The sequence below is a fragment of the Anopheles coluzzii genome, chromosome 2 (assembly GCF_943734685.1).
Source record: "Anopheles coluzzii chromosome 2, AcolN3, whole genome shotgun sequence".
Classification (NCBI taxonomy): domain Eukaryota; kingdom Metazoa; phylum Arthropoda; class Insecta; order Diptera; family Culicidae; genus Anopheles; species Anopheles coluzzii.
The window spans coordinates 83,201,591-83,217,598 of NC_064670.1; the positions used below are offsets into that span (position 1 = coordinate 83,201,591).

General features: G+C 46.4%; 1 protein-coding gene across 15 annotated transcripts in view; it reads left to right on the forward strand.

Moving 5' to 3' along the window:
* LOC120951204 (CUGBP Elav-like family member 4) overlaps positions 1 to 16,008 on the forward strand; it is a 321,851-nt gene that overhangs the window by 191,742 nt on the left and 114,101 nt on the right. The gene's annotated exons all lie outside the window — the stretch shown is intronic.

The window sequence follows — 16,008 nt, forward strand, 5'->3', positions numbered from 1 at the left end:
ATTTATTCAGCCAGCCTATCGTAAACAGTTATCTGAAACGACGCTTTTGTAGATCAAATACATTCTTGCTTTGTGAGTCCAATGATACTGCGCCATCTGCAAAGGAAGGAAACTCTTATTGCACTGTTTAAAGTCATCCTGAACAGGTCCATTAGGGCTGCTCTCCTACCAAACGTAGTACCAATCTGGTCTCACGGCAGCGCTACATACTTTAATATCATGCTAATGAAATAATTTCCAGCAATATAAATTACCTAATGTTACTCGTTTCACCAAAAACGAAAGATAAAATGGGTCCGCCCAGGCCGCAATCAAAAGCGTTCGTGTTTTGCAACGTTCAGTTCGTAAGCGCCCGGACAGCACAGCAGCGTAGGAAGGAACCATTACGCTTTGTACGGTTTCGTCGAGGGCGTTGTTTCTGGATGCTGCTGCAAAGCAAACAAAATATGTCTTTTGATATTTAATAATAATAACCTTGGCAACACTGTACATCTCCCACCAGCAGCGTTGCTATAGCTTTATGAAGGGTCTCTCGTTGCTTGTACTACTGCACGCACCCAGGGTAAAGTGGGTACCGAGGCATTGTGCCAGTTCTGGTTGATGTGTTGTAATAGGGCTTTGAAACAGTTTTTGGCCCACGCACACACATACACACACACGCTTTCCGTGTCCTACACGGGAAGGACCATTCGACCTTTGGGTGACGCGTCTTGGGGGTTGCGCAGGACGAGCGATGAAGTGCAAAGTCTCCATGGTCCATGTCTACGAACCGACAACACCCCAACAAATGACAAAACTTGCTCCATCAGCTTTATGTGTTACGTTATTAAAATTTATGTACACCGAGCACAAACAGCAAATGATCTTTTTTTCTCTCCCTCTCTTTGCCGTGCTCGTTCCCTCCGCCCGCCACGGTCAGTGAACTGCAGCAACAAATGCCCAAATTTAAGGTTGAAACGGAAGAATCTTGCGCATGGCATACACAGGCCCGGCGACGAAGATTTCATTAGCGGCAACAACTAGGCATCTGGCAGAGTGCAGAAAATGGAATGAGAGAGGAGAGGCGAGGCTGTGGGTACGGAGCAAAAGTCAGAGGGCGAGTTATGAGAATGCTAATAAATCTCCATAAACATTACCGTCCCCGCACAGTTTTGTGTCGCCATCTCAGAGCCACACAAGAACACGGAAAAGGCACCGGAACTACCTTTTCCCCTCCTGGGTCCGGCTCTGCGGCCTGTAAAAGACTTAATAGCAAATTGCTGTGATACACTTTGCGAGCCTTTTCCTCCGCCGCTACCCGTGGGGTGGGTTTTGGTCTGTTATCGTCACCTTCCGCATTCTTTGCGTGGCACCGGGTGCTCCCTACCCCGCGTGTCTCGGGGAAAGCAATTTTCATTTGATAAATGGCGTTGCATGGCGACAAATGTGTATGTTTACGATTAAAAAATTGTAAAGCAAACATCATCACCACAGCAGTAGTCCGATGAGGTGTAACGATATGCGGGGGCAGGAAGAGGCGTAAACTAATCAAACAAATGAAACGGTCTAGCTGGAAAGACTGTGGTGGACGAGCTTTAGCAAGAAAAAAAAAGAACTGTAATAAGCTACAGTTACTGATGCCTTTGTTAGCATTTTCCTGCTTATGTACAGTCTCGCTCCTATAGTGTCTTTCACATTTTATGCCTGATGCGTAGTATTTGTTACTCACCCAGCTCCTTCCCGATTCAAACTCCTCCATACGAGGCAAGATTTATGATAAGACAAACCCTGCTGCTCGATTAAACCGAAAATTAGTCCCTCAAACAACACGCCGTCCGTAGCGTTCGGCTACGCTTCAATCTTCGTCATTCCTGTTACCTGTTACTGGCAGGGCGACATGTGTGCAATGTTTCAGTAATTGCCTTAATCCTTTCCCATGTTTTACAATCCATCCTTTTCCCCGCGGCTCCGGACAACTTTCGCCTCTCCCCTTTTCTTTCTGTGACGTAAAAACTAGCCCGATAGATTCCACTCCCCTGAACGCCCGTCAACGGGTTAGACAAGCTCATCCACGTAGAACACGTAGAACACGTCCCGTACGGTGTCGGGCACCGAAAAGGGCTGTCAGCAAGAAGGTTTGATAATTTGATCAAATTAAAATCGAAACCTTTACTGCCGCTCTCCCGGGATCGTCCCCGGAACTTCAATCGAGGCCTGGGGTGTGAGTATTTCACCATTTTCTTGCTCGAGCCGGTCGGGTCCTTCGGGTTCGGGGCTGAGTGAGACGCGCCACTTGCTCGGATGATGGTTTGTGGTGTGCGATTATGGAGGATTTGGTGGATGAGTGACAGGTCTATCGTAGCTGAGGCTGAGAATCACCACCATCACCTGCCACACCGCACTGTCGAACGTAAAAGTTTTGCCAAAGACGGGTCTGCGATCCAGTGAACCGGGCCACCCATGTCCGCATGTTCTCTATGCCCTCTCCCCGATACGTGGGCGTAGCAAACTTAGCGAAGCAATTTTCCATTAGGAAAATTACATTGTCATTAGCAGGTGTTTCTCTGCCAGACCAGCTGACACACACTCACTGCTGAATGGGGTGTGAGTTTGTGTTCCAAACCCGAACCGAACCGAACCAGGCCCAAGATGCCGGCGCTGAACGTAAATGTAATTTTAAGACGCTTGCTGAGCTTGCTTTCTCACAACCACACTAGGCAACGGGATAAGAGATGGGCAAAAAAAACACACCACGCAAACGACCCAACGCCACCGTAGCATCAAATGCCTCCATTCAGACGTGCCAAATAGGGTTTGTGTGAGTAAATTAAATTCTTACACTTTAAACAGCGCATCAAAACAGTAATTACACACAACGTGCTAGAGCTGCCAGAGACAAAATGGTACGAGCACGAGACGCGAGAAAAACGTGCAGATATTTCTAGTGGGAAAATAATGAAATTTAGGTCCTTCCAAACCGGTGTACAGCGGTGTACAGCAGATAACACAAAGGATGGGTATATGAGTAAGCTGCTCGTAATTTAGTTGCTGCATCGATAACGCTCCCAAAACAACGTCCTATAATCGCTTCAGGTGTACACCGGCTATAAACGAGAGTGAATAAAAGTAAAGCATAGAGAGTCCAGCCCAGTCTGTAATAACTGTGGCCAGTTTAGCGGACGGTAAAAAGCATCAATTTCAACGTCGAACAATTTGTAAAACAAAACAAAAAAAAACTCCATGAACGATAGCAGAAATCTATGGAATGCAACGAACGGGGAATTCATATATCATCCCTTTTTATCCCTCTAGGGAGAGGAAATGAACGGTAAAATTTCAACACATTAGTCGACTGATTGCTCCCATTAGGGAGGAGGCAGCCATGCGCACTGCTCACACGGCCCCGCTCGCCCGTTCGGTCGGTTTCAATTCATAGAAAAGTTCTGAATATTTCATTGGAAATGTCAGTCATTTCCCTCGATGGTGAGCGCGTGCTATGTGCAAACCACACCGCACAGCGCGACCGCGTCCGGCAAACCAAACGATAGGACGGTTGCATTTGCCGGTGGTTTATTGTGGTACTGCTGGCAGCAGCAACAGTTTGAAGATCCAGGCACGCAACTTTATTGCACGCGTGCAGTAGCATGTGCACGCGCTCCATGCATTGAGGCACAGGTGATGGCACTTTTATAGCTTGATTCTCCGTTTCGCTGCTGTGCGCTTTTGATGAATTGAATGGTTGCGCTCCGGTGCATGCTTAAGGACCCGGCGGCCTGACTCGAAATGAAAAAACCTGACAGTTTGTTTTTTTTTGCACTGAGAGTAAGCGGCACGTAACGTTCGCAATTAATGTTGCCGGGGTTTGTGCGTCCATTTGTGGCGATTCTAGATGAAGTGCTGTACCGGCAATCGTTTACATCTTATGATTCACACTTTTGATAATTATTCCTCCTGCCAGCAGATAAGATGTGCGGGGCGCAAACACACCATAAAAATTATCATCTTACCATGTTTCACGTGCCATACCATACCCAGTGCCGAGGTGAAGCCGTTAAATCAAACCCCTCTCACCAGCACACACCACCAAAAGGGATGGTGTCACCAAATGTTTGCTCAATTATCGCACCGAAGAAGCAAATTGGTCCATAAAATTCCCAACCGTAGTCCCGTGGATGCACACAGCGATACCGATACTAACAAGCAACTGACAAACTGGACCAACTGCTGGGGAATGGCAGAATGGAGATAGCACGACAAAAAGCCGCACTTCCAATCCAGTACCTAATTTAAAAAGTTTTCATCCCAACAGCTAACTTTGTTCCTGTTTGGTCTGTTACCGCTTTGGTCGTGCCGTTTTCCCCACAATTTGGGGGTGTATTATTGTACGGGGTTCAAGTCATTACTGTTTTCCGGATGTGACCAACGAAAGAATCTTTTTCGGTGTTTCTTTTTTGTGTTGCTCTTTGTTTTTTTCAGAGAAATGCTTTTACAATCGCTTCTTGCTTCGGGCACTATTTATTCTCGATCCTATTTTCTTCCCCTTGGCTAGGCAAATATCTAGCAAAAGAGAGGGACAAAATACACTAACATCAGGAGCACCTTAACACTGTGCAGGAATGCTGTACAGAAGACAATACACCACTACGGGTGTGCAGAAGAGGAATAGGAAAAACAAAACCCCGATACCCTCCGCCCTCCCCTGGCATAAGATAACGAGCGTTTGTCACTGGGCAAGGGGAGGGAGATTGAAACGATCACTCCAACCACGGCAACCACGAGAGGTCAGCTCGTAGAGAACGACAACGGCGACGATGACGACGAAAATGGGGCCAAGATACACCATTAATTCAAATTATCTCATTTACAACGGAACTCGGTTATATCACTAATTTTTTCCACTTGTGTGTGTGTGTGGTGCTTGCTGTGTCCGCTTTCCCTTTGCATGGTTTGGTCCTTCGTTCCTCTTCGCCGAGTCATCTGTACGCTCATTTTCCTAAGCTAACGTTCAGCGAGTTTCTCGTGTGTCTGTCCGTCTTTCTTGCGCTACGACGATTTCACCTTTATCGACAAATGCTCGTTCACCAAACACCTCCCCGTCTATTGCTATTGCCTGCTTCCCACTCCCACTCCTATCTGATGGTATGCAAATTACCGTACCACATTGTATCTGCGCCAGTGTATGGTCACGGATTTGCTTGTGCCAAGGGTGTGCCAGGGTAGAGGAGTGGAGTATGGAATGGAACAAAAGCAACACCTACCAAACACCCACCCGGGTGCGGGTCCAGGGGACAAGCGAATGAATGTCTTTCTTTATGCCTATTACACACGGGGCGTCGTCGGGGTGCCGGGACGGACCGGAGTAAAAAAAAAGGCTAGGCTCGACTTTTTTACTGCCCCAACTACTCCTACTAGTCGAAGCGCCACGAGGCATTTTTTATGAAGCGTAAAGGTTACATTAAACAATAGGCTTTTCCAAGGCCGTTTGTATACGTGTGTTCGTGTTTGCTGGATGTTGCTGCAAGCAAGTTGGTCCAAGAGATGACCCTTTGTTGCGGGGGTCGACGGGACGGGCGTTCGGAATGGGGCAGCGTTCGGGATGGAACCGTCTACTTTCTTGGTTAGCCGGAAAGGGCGGGTTTGCTTTTTTTTTGCTTTATTTTTCGAGTCCTCATCCCACCAACTCCCTTTTTTGAACCTTTCTAATGAATGGTGAATGGTTGGGCAAAAAAAAAAGGCAAACCGGCGTCAAGCGATCAAATAAATGGAAAGGACACACACAAAGCCCACGAGCGAGTGCACGGGGGTGACCGTTTAGACAAACACTAAACGATATTGCGCTCGTGCCGCAGTGAATATCAACTAGCCGGACTCAGTTTCGAAACAATCATAAAAGTAGATAGCATGTGTAGGTCGAGGGAAGGGGAATGCAAAATGGCCAATTGGCAAAGGATGGGCGGTGGCCGGTTCAGCTCCAGACTGTCGAGTTTTTAAATGTCGGATCGATCTCGGATGCAGCCAACGCTCGGACGCGCAACGGCGAAATGACGAAATGGTCAGCTTTTTTTTCGCACTTTCTCGTTCCCGGCATGTGCTCTTGGCCGGTCCTGGAATACATTAACATTTATGGTTGTTACTACCTGGGCAAAACTTTCTTTATGGCTCGTTCCAGGGGAACAAAAGCAAAAGCCGGAACCGATCTGTGACGTAATGGAAAATGGTCTTGTTTTCTGACATAAAACACATTTTACTCGACAAGGGGCAGCTTTCATCGCACTTCTTTGTTACATTTTAATAGAGAAAAAAGTCGCTGTGCAAGTTGGCCGGTAAAATAATGTACATCTGGCATTAACGGCTGAAAATGATAGCTTGAAACTTTCATTCCATCAACAACTCCACACTGATCGACATTGACCACAATCAATCCACTCACTGAAAGCCGAGCACGATGTAAATTATTCTTGTTCCAGCACCAACTCATACACCCCATGTGTATCCTTTTCAAACAAACCTAAAACCACCGTCCATTAGACAGATTGCTCAATTACGGCCTACACACCGGGTCTCTTGATGGGGTGAAGAACAGTGCCTGCCGCAGCCATTTGCTGCCCCGCCAGCTGGCAAAGGGATGGCTCGGATATCTGATTTGTAATTCATAAAATTTATATCAGCTACAGTTTGCCAGTTTGCTGCCAGGCTGCTGCACCCCCGTTGTCGCAGCTCCCGTACACTCCGTTCCGTTTGCTGCATAATGCAAACACCGTTTGGCCAACAGCTCATAAACTCACATACAACACGTACCCATCAAACAAGGGCTCGTCGGTGGCTGTTGTCAGTGGGCGTTGTTTTTTTTTTTTCTACACTCCACATAATTTCACAACACAACCACTTTTGTAAAGAGGTGTACTGTAAGTATTACAACCCCAAACGCCACCACCGCCTTTGCAAAGGTAAGGGGAATCACGAAGTGCCATCCGTCGGAATGCGTGGAATTGATGATTATTTTTATGTACTTTTTATGTTAGTTAATTTGTACACACATTCATCACAATCAATTGAAGACTTCTCCCACGTGCCAGCCGTGGAGCTGGGATTTCGCGACTTGAGCGGCCGTTGCGTTGCGGATGGATTGCTTTTCGAACGTCGGAACGTCAAACGGGACAGGCGGGGAGGTGATCCTGTTGTGTGCGTAATTTTCCCCGTGCCGATTTACATTTGCGCCGAAAGGAAGCACGTGTTTGGTTTGGGCTGTGTGTTTCCTTTATTTATCCCTCGCTCCCTCTGCACCGCAGACCTTTACACCGCCGGTGGTGGATTGGGTTGCGTGTTTTTCGTGTGCTTCGGGTGTATTCACACGAGTTTGATTACATCATTCATCTTCATTTAACGTAACGAACGCAGCGTGAGTGCGCCGCAAGGGAATTCATTGCGTTTTTGTTGGACAGAAGCAGCAGCAGCAGCAACAACAACAGCAAAAAAGATACGCAAACGCAAGTGGAAAGAATAAAACGTGATTTTGTTCGTGAGCCATGCTGGTTGTTTTTCACTTTTTTTGCCTCTTCGCTTTTGGCTCCTTCGCCACCCACGCCACTCTGGGTGGTGATGGAAATGGTGGGTATTTGAGGCAGAAACCATGTCTAAAAGCAACACACATCCTTCCTGTTGCCAGGCGTTTCCACGCCGTGCTGGTGAAGCGTGCCGTTGGATTATAAAACAGCGTGTGCAGACACCGCTACACACATTCGTTTACCCAAACACATGTGAACGTGTACAATATCGTACAATTTTATGTGTCTCATTTGGGTGTAACATTTGAGCTTAGCCATCCGTCTGGTCTGGAAGAGAAAGAGAACGAAAAAGAAACCACCCACCGGAAGAACAATAAGCCACACTTGCCCACAACAGCCGTGTAACGCCGTGACACGGTGGATTAAGGCTACTGCAAACTGGGGCTTCTTAAACTAGGCAGGCGTTACACAGCGCATAGGAGTTGCAACGGAGGGTGGATTTTGGTTGTCGGTCGGACAAAAATCGATGCCACCTTCACGCTAATCCATTAATCGATTTTTTTCCTTCGTTAGTATGTGTGCAAGTATGTTTTCGCTTCCCCTTAACGCGTACCAAACGCGTTCGGATGCAATGAAATGTGAAACGTACAGCCCCTTTGGACAGTTTGCTGTAGCATCGTACACATTTGCCGCCTTGATGTGGCTCGGAGGTTAAGTTTGTTGAACCTGTCGCCCGGCGCAGCTCTGGTCGACTGCTGCCGTTGAAGGTGCTCGACCTCTGTGTCCTCGTATGGGTGTCGACATAATTTTGCCAAACATATGTTCCGACACGTGATTACATTACATTAAAGCTGTCCCGGTGCCTTGGGACGGGTCGTCTATGTGATGGAGGGGAAAAGGCACGGGGAACTACAATTACAGATAATCACAAACATTATTGTCGCCAGGAGAAACCAGGCAAGCCGCTCACCCCGCTGCAAGAAACTCATTCCCGCGTGTGCTGGAACTGATTTTACTTAACGGGGAGTTCAAGACACATGCTCATTTGACGTTTTCTTAAGGGTAAAGCATACGTTGAAGGGCGTTTTTATCTTACGCTCCAGTGGGAAAAAAGAATCCCTACTGGGAAGATGTTGCCATCTGGAAGCAGCAGAACTCGTTTTTGTGGATTTCAATTTCAATTTGCATGTCTAAGCTGCCAGCACCTAATGTGGTGTGGTGAAAGAGGCACAAAATCACAACATTTTTAGCAGCTGCACTGTGGAAGAAAACCGCGTCCCTAGATCTTGCTTGTTTTCGTGTTGCGCTGAAATAGGTGGGAAGCTTTCCGAAAGCTATTGGAGCATGAGAGTAGCTTATGACATATTCGCTGGTGTGAAATCCATTTCTAGTGCCGCTGTTTATTTATACATTTTATGCGACCAAAATCCAAAACCATCATATGTGTGACACCAACGGCGCGGGAAAACATGTACCTGAACGCGTTGCCAAATTCAGTCCCGAAAGGTTGCTCCACTTCTGCTTGCGAGTGGAATACGATTTAAGTCATGTGTTTGTGTTTGTGTGTGTGTATGTGTTTGTGTGATACCTTACCTGTTCAAGCAAAAGAAATCCACCCCAAAATAGTTGGAGGAATTGGCAATCCCGTGTCCCTTTTCGAAGGATTTTACTCGATCTCGTTTTCCGGCGTTGGGAGGTGTTTGGTTTCGCCCCTAAGTAAACCCTTCGTTCTCAACACGTGGCCAGGCTTTCGTACGCTCCCCGTCTGTGGAGTTGGATGGTAAACCCGAGGCAGCTAGCGAAAAGCAACCTTTTACTTTCACCTGCCACCAGTGTCGGTTGCTGTGGCTGAACTGGGCGGGAAGAATGTTCCAATCCTGCCACCGCTATCATCGTACCCCTTGCAAGGACATGACAAAGCGAGACTAGCTCACCGTTTGCCGTCGACGCGCAAAGGCGTCAATAATGTGAGAAAAACGAAGCGCAAGCAGGCGTGTGGGAGTTTTTAGGATGAATAATTTATGAAAATAAATAATTTGCTATCAATTTATACTGATGAGGGTCGTGAAAGTTTTATGAACCTCTTTCACATTAGTGCTGCAGCCGGTATGCTTTCCCCAAGTGCTCCAGTGAGCAAATGGATGGTTGAAGCCGATTCGGTTTTGGATTTGTGGCATTTGGTTTTCAGCATTTCTGCTTCATTGATTGGACAGTGTATGCTGTATTGGTTCGGTTGGTGGGGATAAAAATGGAGTCTGCGAGTGGTCTGCACTCGCAAGCCAACCAAATGTAAAACACTTTCTCGGTTCAGCTTGAAAACTTTTTTAATTTTATTTTAAGTTTGCCAAACCGAAGCCCGACGTCGGTGACAGATGTGCCTGTTTGTGTTGAGTATGAATATTTATACAAAATTCATATTGATTCAACCATTCATCAAATTGCATTGATGAGCGCCACTTCCTTTTTCATTAAGAACAGTTTCAAATTCTTCAAAGTCTTGATTTTTCTTTCTTTCTGTCATATCCTTTTGGATTTGGCTTGATCGACAGGAAATCCTGTGAATGAAGCAAGAAAAGTCCCCGGAAATGAGACAAACTCCAGCCCAACAACAAACCAAAAAAAAAATGAAGAAAACACACTCACAGCACAAAAAGGCCAATGGAAAAACATCTTTGCCATTATCGTAACAGTGTGCGGAAAGCCACCGCATTCACCAACGCGGTTCCCCAACGCGTTGCTGTCCCATTGTAAAACAAAATAACATTTATTGTCAATACTGTGGCTCCCGAACGCACGCTTTCTTTGTTCTACGAATTTTGTTTCGCCCTTTCGATTCTTTTTCCCCGCGCCCACTCCGGGGTTGCTAGGGTTTTGCTCCAGTGGGATGACAGTTTTTTTGTCTCCCTCCTTTCCCCTTCTGTACGGTTGGTCGCTATTCGCCGGTCCAAAAACGGGAAGCCCGGCGTACCTTTTTATTCCATCCCAATCAACTTCTGCTTGTTTCACTTCAAAAGGAAAATGAGTACCCCTAAATCTTTTCTCCATCAAATTAGGATAGCGACCAGCGAGGATGCAGGCGGAAGGGATCGATACGGGAAAAGAGGATGCTGGTGTGACAGCGGCAGGACGGGCGGCGTACGGTTTTTGTCCTTAAGCGTCCAAAAACCCACCACTGCACCGAACGTTTCCATGTCTCCGGCTAGATTCGGGTGGTCCGGAACCATCCGAATCCCTTTCCGGTGGGAAAGGAGGGTTTGTGCCGAACATGAAACGCTTCCACCAGTGTTGGTGGATTTTATTTTTCCTCCCAGTTGCTTTATTCTTCTTTTTCCATCCTGTCACTTTGATTTTGCTTCGGTTGTAGTCGTTATTTGAATTGATTTTATTATCTGCCTGGAAGGAAGACTCACCAACACACGTCGGTAGGGTAGATGTTTTGCCCGACGTAGGCGGAAGAAGGATTCATGGGCTTGTCAAGGTGATGAGGAAAAAATCGATACCAAACCAAACGAGTTTAGAGCCAAATCCAGTGCCAAATACCCTAAGCAAATGATTGAATCTTGCCCGGGTTCGAACTAAGTGGAGAGTGGCATAGGGGAGACGATCCCTGAGAAGGGATCGAACTGGAGCGTAAAAGGATCTTGGCGACTCATGTCAGTGTCCTACTTTAAAGCAGAAGACGGCGATGGCCCTGGAATCGGTTGACAAAATGAGCCAGGCAATATTCGTATTATCTTCTTCGCATCGAGCAAACCGTTTCCCACCCCGGGAGGTGCAAAGTATGGTGTGTATGATTGAAAAAAGAAAAACGAATATCCCTCCAGCAAACCGGAGACGTGTGTGGGAGCTATGTTCTCACCACAAAAGACATTTTATCCTCAGTGCGCGTTGGGGCGATGATTTTGCTTTGCTCTTCCCTTTGGTCGCTACGACCGTTTACGATTGATTTTCACCATCGAATTGAGGGTAAAAAATGTCAAACGTGTGTTCAATCTTTCACACACAGACACACACACACACACACACATAGAAGCCCAAACGCGTGTGCGAACGTCTGTTGTGGCCATAAATTTTGTGGCCAGCAAACAAACAACGTCATCGTTGGAAGGTTGACGATGTGTCTCTATCTGGCGATGGCTGACGGCTGTATGCTTGTGGAACCATTCTATCGTAAACATCGTCTTCTTTCGGGTATCATCGCTGGGTTATGAGGCAAGATTTCCACTTTTGTTGATGTCATCGAATAAATATTAGGTGACGAGACCAGAAGATGACACAATATTACATCGGATTGGTTTGCAATGCGTGGTGCGCGGCGATGGAAGTTGGCGGCTGGAAGTTACCGGGTTGGATGATGAAGGCCATAAAAAATGTCCTTGACAGGTTGGCACAGCTTTAAGGACTCAAAGTTTCTCCCCAAAGAGCGATGAAGGGAATACATGGGTTTGGTATCTCATTTCTAGCATGATGTTACTCATCTTTTGTCACCTATTTTTATATAGAATAAGTTTTAGTTAAAGTAGAGTGGAAGTCCTCAGATGCTATTTCATTTCATGGAGTAACTTTATTCAATACCTTTTAGCATGGAAAAGCTACCACTGTACATTATATCTGATTGATTTTCAATCATGCCCACGATAAGACCCATATGTGAACACTCCACAAAAGAGATTCTTTCGTCTTATCGCGCTAAAACCCTCATGTCTTCAATTTAACCGTTCGATGGCCGTAAATCAATAGAACATGCTTGCAGCTCAAAGTATTTGTTTGACATCTTTAGCTGTCATCCTGCCAAGCTTTAATTTCAATTAAAGCTCATCCCACTCACTTCCCCTGACTGTCCCGTGCATCGTGCAACGTGGAGCCATATGGTTTACCGTATGGTTCTGTGGTGAAGTCAATATAACGATGCACGAGTACGACAGGATGACGGAGCAAGAAACGTTGCTCCAGCAGACGAACCCGAAAGCCACACCATCAGAATTCCGGTACAGAGGAAAAAGCCCTCTGCCCACTTCTCCTTTTTCCCCACGAAACGATTACCCCGAGCATCGTTTCGGTCGGGTCGGTTCTAACGAACTTAAGTTCTCAACCGGAAGTAACGTCTTCGGTAAAGGGCTGCGGTGCATACGCTCTCGGGCAAGCTACGGCAAAGCCGTAAGCACACGTACAGACCACGTGAGAAGGGTGCATGTGTGTAAAGATGGTACACATGCATCATCAAAACATGAGCGTATGGCATTGTCGTGTAGCAAATGGCAAGCGTATTAAAATTAAAGGGAAGGGAGATCTAATATATCAAATGTCTAAGACGTAGACTGGGTCGCACACGGTCACATGCAATGTGATGAGAACATGCAGCATCTTACATTGTTGTGCACTGCGAACCAGGCGAACGAACGAAGGAAACGATGCGATACGATCTGTGCGAACCGGATTTACGAGCATCAGTCACCCGTCCCGTGCGCTTGGCAGACAAACGACCGACAAAAGATGATGACGGCGAGTGAATTTTGAGCTTTCCAAGCGAATCCGTTGGTTTGTATGTGAGCGGTTGCATCGCTGATTGGCAACCAATTTTCCCGCTTATGCAGAATGGCAGAATGCTTGCAGACACCTCGAGGTACGGGACAGGACGCCCTCGGACGCCGCTGCAAAATACAGCGATGCAGTCCAAGCGATAAATCCTTCCAAAGGACAACGTCTTCATCGTTCACGGTTACGCCTTCCGTCCCCAGGGCTGTCAAGATTTGTGCGGTGGCTAGGGTGTTAAACTTGTGCCTGATGAAATTCGCGAACGGCTTCCGCAAGCGCTTGACAGCGATTGGAGTTGCTAACTGCAACAAATTAAGCCATTAGTAAACGGTTGTTTCTTCGTCCATTTTGACAACGTTGGTTCCGTATCGTTACGTTGATTGATTGTTCAGCGGAAAGATGTGCTGCAAGTCATCAATTTAGAAGGAGTTTTAATGCACCCGATCCTTTGAAACCCGGTACAAAGATGTTTTGTAATGTTAGAAATGCTACAATGTATTGTAAGCAAGATCTTATATATTTTTCCATAGCGAATGTTGTAACATGTAAACACTGTAAACTCCTTGAAAGAGTATTTCTATCAAATAATTTTGCTTATATTTATTTTTGTTCGTAGAATAGAATAACTATTTACGTTACGGGTGTGCTTTTCATTTCGTCAAAATATCTCAGGTGCAGCTCAAAACTGGTACTGCCAAAACTAACGAACCTGGAGAGAAATTGCATTCTCATCACTTGCCTTCACACCGCCCAATGAAAACAACTCCTAGAACGGCGATGGCGAACCAGACACGAACCATAATATATCCAATTCGCTTCCTCGCCATGCCCAACGTCGCTCGGCCAAGGTGCAAACCAAACGCCTTCATAGGACGGGTGCAATTTTTTCTTTGTCTGCCACTGTCGGGGCAACTGTCAAGCTATCGCGTCTCGTCGAGTCTGGCGGGCTTTTTCCGTCACGATTATATGCTATTTTTTCATTATTTCTACTTTTTTCCTGTGTTCTGGGCAGGCAGTCTGCCAGGAGATTCTGGAGCCTCCGTAGCTTGATCGATGGATTGCACTTGAAGAATGAAAAGTAGTTTTTGCTTCCGTTTGCCACTTCCGTACTCCCGTGTACACCCTTCCCACAGAGGGCATTGGCTCTCGGGGGTTTTGGGGGAAACACCAGCAAGCTTGAAAACGAGGCAATTGCCCTCGGGGATTTAACCTCCGAGACGCCCATCTGCTTCCGGGCGTTACTGGGATGGTTGGTTGGCAAACCACCAAGAACCATCCAAATGGCTCGCGCAGGGAAGGATCGCGCCGGAACCGAAACGGGGGTCGAGGGTGTTGGATGAAATGTCAAAACATTTCACACGACAGCCCGATGACGATGCACCCGAGATGTGGCCCTGCAAGACTGCAAGCACCAGACCAGGGATGCGAAGGCGAAGGTGCAGCGGCAAAGGGCTTGCGACATCGTAAACTAGAGGAAAATGGGGCTGGAGAGCATTTTATGATGAATTGCATTTGGACGACAATAACAACTTCCTCGGTTATTCAACGGTGCCTCGATGCGGTCGGTGGTCTGGTCGTTCGTCTGTTCCGTTCGTTTCCTTTCGCCACATTCAATTTATGTCTGCATTTCGTCACAGTTTCGAAACGGCACTACCGCTGGACTGATGTCTTGTTTGAAATTGTGGCACCTTCATTTCACGCCCCTTCAAGAGTTCCGACTACGCAGAAATAGTTACCCATAAATTAATGATATGTGTCCAGTGCAGTACACTTTGTCTGTAGAGGACAATAACAAATGGCATGGGTTTGAGGACTGGGCTGTTGGGTCGGACAAATCACGAATCAGTTCCGGAGAATCGCAATTAGCAAATATGTTTTCGGCTTCAAAGCAGATCCTTTCTTAAGAATCAGCCAACGATTGCAATCACACTTTAATTTAATGAGATATTTTCTATGATTTTCGTGTGATTAGAGCATAAAGAAAAGCTTATTCATTATGCAAAGTAGCTGAACCTCGGTAGCATAACTTGGAATTTATCGTCCTTTCTTGTTAAGGTGTGAGCTGATTTTAAATAAATTATCTGATTTTGACACGATTAAGTACACACATACACACGCACATATCATCCACCTCACAAATTCAATAACGTATGGGATTCAAATTCTCTTTCAATTCCATACTACACGGAAGTTACACGTGTATCGTTTGAATGAAAGCCTGCTTCGGGACCGGGATGTTCGTCCCATTTCGACATTGATTAACCGACCAGCCTCAGCATCTTGCCATTCGACCGTTCCGTTACGGGTGAATCCATCCATCCATTCTATTTATACACCCACCCCGGGAAGGTTCTTTTTTAAGCTTCGTGTTCACATGATACGCTTAGATAAGGTTGGTTAGTACCGAAAATATACGTGATTTAAATATGCGATCAAATATCTTTCAACCCACTTTGATGTATCCCTAAAGGCTAAATAACCTTCGGTCTAATCTTGTTGGCGCTGCCGCTTGCTGCACTTGGAGCTCTTTACTTTCTTTGTCTTGCTTTTCTTTTCGTTTTTTGGTTGCAGGCTTATTGAATTGAAGGAGTTTTTGGCCTTCCTTTTTAGCCGATTACAGCCCGCGAACTGTCCTGGGTTATTTAACTCACAGATTTGCGCCCTGTTGTATTACCTAGCCGCCTCACAAGACGAACAATTTGCGTTCCTGTTCGCTGCCTCTGCGCGAGCCTAGCGATGCGTTGACACTAAGTTTCAACGCTCGCTTCGAAATTTTCCATTCTATTCAACCTTCTTGGTTGGGACGTTTGAATCCTAGCTACAGGCAAAGAGGGTGGAACACTGGGGAGTGTTTTTTTGTGCGGGCACATCCCAGTATAAAAACTTTCCCTTCACTTTTATCTAACGAAGTTACAGGCCTGCAAAGTGTCGACTGATGGGAGGGAAATTGAATCAACTGGCGGGTTGGTATCGAGGGATGGCACAAAAC